This window comes from Cydia strobilella, chromosome 12, assembly GCF_947568885.1.
Source record: "Cydia strobilella chromosome 12, ilCydStro3.1, whole genome shotgun sequence".
Taxonomy (NCBI): Eukaryota; Metazoa; Arthropoda; class Insecta; order Lepidoptera; family Tortricidae; genus Cydia; species Cydia strobilella.
In genome coordinates this window covers 6536371-6542167 of record NC_086052.1, presented here as the reverse complement: position 1 = coordinate 6542167, position 5797 = coordinate 6536371, and positions in this window count along the sequence as shown.

Below are 5797 nucleotides of genomic sequence, written 5' to 3'. Positions count from 1 at the left end.
GTTATTTGTTTTATTTTGAAGAATGGTCGTTTGTTCATAAGTATGTAATAAATAAAGTCTGTCAACCCATTTCCGTCAGTAGTAAAAAGCGTCAACTTTAAAAAAATGTATGCGCGCAGGGTTATCGTCCCATGAATTGCGAGCCTTTTCCACTGACACAGTTGTTAGACTGAGTATTATATACCTATAGTACATTTCTGCTAGGAAGGTGTGGAAAAATTGTTAATCAGCCAGTGTCAATAGACTCAATAGAAATAACCTCGTAGTTTATGTTTAATATAAATATTACAAAGTCGAAACTCAATAATTTCTTTTGCGAGAGCATCATCCGCCTATGTCGACAACTAAAAGTATTTGCTACGTTACTACCTACCAACTGCTATAATAGCAACTAATTGTAGCATAGTAAGAAAAATAAGTAGAAGAAAAGAAGAAGAAGAGGAAGAAAAAGATGAAGAAGAAAAAGAAAAAGATGAAGATCTCATTTTAAAGTTTTTGCTCTATTTCGTTTGTTTCATATACTAGAGCTATATAAACTAATTACAGACCTAAATATACCTCATGTCATTGTATGTATAAAGTTTCATAACAATCCAACACGTAGCTTTAAAGTATACTTTTAAATAGTTAGTAAATCTCATAGTGTTTACCTTCGAACTAAAGACATTGTGTCGTCATAGCAATACATGTCAAGAGAAAGCTATCCCACTGTCAATGTTTCTACTGTCGAGAAAAACCTTCGTCGTGTTGGCATTACGCGTCCCAGTTAATTTTGCGTCTAGGGGATAAACTAGTCAACGAGATGCGGCCATCTGTTTTAGTTGCAACGAAAACTTTGTCACAAAACAGCGTAGTCTGGTTTTCCAGAATGTTTTCATTATGCTAATGATAATTCCGAGAGACCGAGCGTGGTACCAGCTCGGGTTGAATTTCAGTTTTAATCGCACGCACGCCTTATCGCTCAGCTTCTGGTATTTACTTCCAACATATTTAACCAAGTTAAAATTTATATCGGTTAATGCACACGCGAGTCACCCCACGCGGCCTTATGATAAGCCTAGCGTATGTGCGGTCTTTATGAATCTCTCAAAGATGTCAGAACATTGCTTGTTAGAGAAACAGTCGGTTCAGTTTTCATAAGATCAAAGATGTAGGCAGACAAAGCTGATGTGAGTCGGCACAAATAGCAATATGTCATTATTGATGCCCTTTTCTTACAAAAGGTTCGTTTTGTAGAATGAGTTCGGTAAAACACGAATCCTAGCTTAGTTCGGTAAAACACGAATCCTAGCTTAGTTCCGTGACTCGTACAAAATTCATTCATCGACCCAGACCCGGGCCGTTCTAACGTGAGTTATCCTTACGAAGGTCGCAGAGATTGTAAAATATGTACGAATTTTAATTATTTTGTGGTGAGCGTTCCAAGTGAACATGTAGCGACCTTCACTAAGTAGGAGTTTTCGCCGAAGGGTGTCAAGATCCGGCGGTTCCGCGGCCGGCCAGGAAGCTGCGGGGTTGCAAACTGCATCGCAGCCATAATTGTATGTTTTTTTTAAGTTTTAGGATATATTTTGTAATAATATAGGTATGCTAGTCTTAAGGTATTTACATATCTATGGATTAATAGTTGCCTGAAAATAAAGATTTTCATTTCATTTAATACGTTATGACGAACACTGAACAGGATAGGTAATTAAGTCGTTTTATGTATACCTATACACGACCTGCATACTCATACGATTAAAATCACATATAACGCTCTCAGAAGGACCACACATATATTCTTTTATACAATAGTAATTGAGTTGTAAGCGCTTTTACTTTTGTAAGCACCCCTTGGCATTGAATAGGGCAGAACTTTATATATTATATAAAAGATACATGGTACGTGGGTTGAAATATAGGCACCTACCCTTTATTTAGTTATTTGGCAAGCCTGAATTTGTAGACTGTAATTGCCAATGACTGGCGGGAGATGGCACAGGATCGAGACGACTGGCGTATACTCGTGTCGGAGGCCATGACTCATTTTGGGTCGCTGCGCCCTTAAGTAGTAGTAATAATTGCCAATGACCAGAATTAGCAATTAGAATTTTTGAGGTAGCAATTTTGAATTCAAATGAATTATTGAACTATGTACTTATTTAGTAGAGTCCGAATTTGATTTCTGTCGATGTCGTCGATGACAGGACAGTGATTAAATTAAATTTAGCAGCAATTTATTTTTGCAAATTTTATAATTTCTTCATTAAAGAGCAACTTACTTGACGCAATTTCACTAGTCAAATTATTATTTTTTACGTTTGTTTTTCCTAAAGCCTATTAATTTTGGTAAACTTACCATGCTGTTTTTAAAATGAGATGAAAACTACTTAAAATTTATAAATATGCAAACAAGATTTAATACAAAAAGTTTATTTCATCAAAGTTTTGTGATTTACTAATATTAAATAATATACTAATAAATACAATTACATTCTCGAACAATGTGACTTAGCTTTAGAGAAAATAAAAAAAATTTTTACCAAATGTTGCGCATTATTGTGTATTACGTCCGCCATATTGATTTTATTACGACGTCATATAGCCTATGTCACCCGGGATGACGTAAGGATTCTAATGACATATCATACATCTAAATCGGATAAGGCATTTAGAAGTTATGGTGGAATAAAGAAACTCACATACATACATACATACAAACATGAACGCAGAAAACAATACACTCTTTTTTGGGCAGTCGTGTAATAAAAATACAGCGGCTGTATCACAACTGAATATATTACCAGTTTCCTTGTCTGTCTAAATGTCACAGTAGTTGCAGATAAGTTTCTTTTTTATCTGCAAAAGATTTGAAATTTTTTTGTAGATTTAGTACAGTATCCAAATTTTAACTAAATATGCTAGACGTTTTTTTTAATTGAGTGATAAAGATCGTTGGATAAAAGATAGTGATCAGTATTATGTATAGTTTATCACTATATATATATTAGGTTAGGAACTTAGTTATTGTGACGATTTATTTATTTATTTGCATGATACAACAACGTTAAACCTAAACGCCATTTCTAAAATCAAAACAGGCAAGTGTTGTTTATAGCTCGATTTAGTCCCTAATCCGATTAATCTTGCTCAATGTAGCATTCAATAACAAAATTTAATTATATACCCCCACTTGATTGGCTAAAATACGGTTTTAGAGGGTTCTGTGTAATTAATACAAAAGCTTAAGTTGATATAACTTCTCTTGCTTTGTAGTCCCCTAATTTATCAAAATATATAACCAAATTAGGCCTCTATTCCGATAACGCTTAGATCAAACATGATTGACTGCCAAGTGCCAAGTGAAGTGCTTGATATACAGGGTGGCCCATTTAGATCGGTCAGTATGGGAAAGTCTGAAACTATAAGACATACGAAGATCTGTTCTTAGGAATCATGTCATCGATTTTAATAACAAGAAAAACTGCATTCATAATATTGTCTTCGGTTACCGCGATAGTTACTCATGAAATAAAACTATGAAAACGGATATTTTTGCACTTTGTAATTTTTCCTCAGTCACCCGTTGACCACGAACACTGTAAAGGGTTCGAAACGTCGGGATGTACTGCATTCATAAATTAAAAAAAAAAACCTGTACTTAGCTTGGGAATCGAACCGGGATGTTTTGAAAAATAAAACTATTTATATTATCATACAGAACGGCCACGCACCGCCCCGCCCCGATGCGAATTACCTCGCCCCGCGACAGCAGATTGACGATGTTTTGCCGACCACTCAGTACTGTTTTTAAGCAACTCACACAGCGACGCATGCCGCGTGTACAGACGTGCCGTTCACACATAGAAGCGCAAGTGATTTCTGGTGTATAGCTGTCCACCCTGTGGTTAAGGTTAAGGCTGGAGCCTTTGCACAATTATCAAGTTTACTTTTTGTCTAAGGAACTTTACGAAATCATCTTTTTATGACTATATCTACCTGAACTTAGTTAAAATTCGAGTTATCAAGTTAAGTAACAAGAGCTACGACCAGTTTACACTAATTTATTAATATTTTTTTGCTAACCTTTGGCACATGTCGCATGTCGCTAATATAATTCATGTTCGATTTTGGCGACATAACAATAAGCATATTTATTTATATATTTAGACTTTATTGCACAAAGATAGACAATTATGTACAAATGGCGGACTTAATGCCAAAAGGCATTCTCTACCAGTCAACCATAGGGTCAAACAGAAACACTTATAGATGAGGAGAAACGAACAATCCAGTAACGACAATTGACAAATACATTACAAAGGCCAACATTAAACTTATGCGTGTTTCTAGCCTAGAGTTGGTCCACTGAAAATGTATAGGTACCTAATGCTAATATTATCATACTGCGTACACTATTGCTACTTCCACAATATCTTGTGGCTTTATGACTTGTGTGTAACATTAATTCCTTTTACCGTTACTATTTTATTCCGCGCATGGGCCGGTCCACTGTACAAAACGAGATTTTTCAATTAGGAACTTGAATGTGATATTTATTTTATTTTATTTTATTTTATTTATTAGGAAAACTTACAGCTGAAGTAACACGTTAGGTAATAACATAGAAGCAGTGAGCCAATTACAAGTTTCCACAGATAGAAACTGCGTAAAGTGCATGGTGTGCGAAATTACAACTAATAATACTTACTAACTTATAAATATACTTTACTTATCTTACTAGAGAGGGAAAATTGGTTTAAACAGTTAACAAGAAGAACAAAAGAGAGAAAAAAGAACAGGATAGAGATACAGTGTTGAGTTAACACTTTTTCCACTGTTAACACTTAACAGTGGGAAAAGTCCTGAGTCATTAGCTTACGTATCGAACTAAAGCTATCGCAGAACAGATCGATGAGATCATGATGTTTGCAAAGCTGATTGAAAGACTTACCAGCTCTTAGAAGGAAGGAGTTTTTCCTGTAATTAGTATGAACGGAGGGAATATGGAAGGTTTTTTTGGTGCGAGAGGATATGCGTGGGGGGACTGTGAAATTCAAGTTGGCTAGTAGATCAGGACAGTCTACATGGTTCTGAGCAATTTTCATAATATATATTACGTCGGATATATTACGCCGGATGTAGAGAGGTAGCAGATGAAGTTATATATGACAAAAGACAAGAAAATTGAATACTTTAATTTTAAAATGTTATGAGTTGGTTGATGTTCCTTGACTGGCCCGTTCAGTAACGAATGGTTGTGCCAAACCATAATCATCAATCACACTCGCTTAAATTTTAAATATTGCCATGATCGAATTACCCGAGTTACCTACGTTAATGATTAATTATTAATCCATTGATTGTGGTTAATACAACCGAACCTCGATCGTCAACTGTTCGTATCTCTACGCTATGGGCGCACGGACGGATTGTTAATTGTACCCAATGTTTCTACTGCATTCCGTAATTAGCCTCATGCATGAAGTTTATATTTGAACGAATGTTTTATTCGGATGTTTGTTACCGTTATATCATGTTACAAATGCATTTCCGTTTTTAAATTACCATTTAATTACTTAAAATTATAAATAAAAAGTACAAAAATTTGCCCGCGAAAAGCTAGTGAGCGAAACGCTCGAAACGCCACGTGACGTCACGCGTTCGACAGATTAGTGTCATTAGTAGCAAACGTCAGTTGGGCCGCCCAACGTGTGACGTCATCACGCTCTGTCGAATTCGCGCCAAAAATTATGAGCGTTTCAATCGCTCCAAAATTTTTAACATTTTAAATATTTTTTAATAAAATAATGTT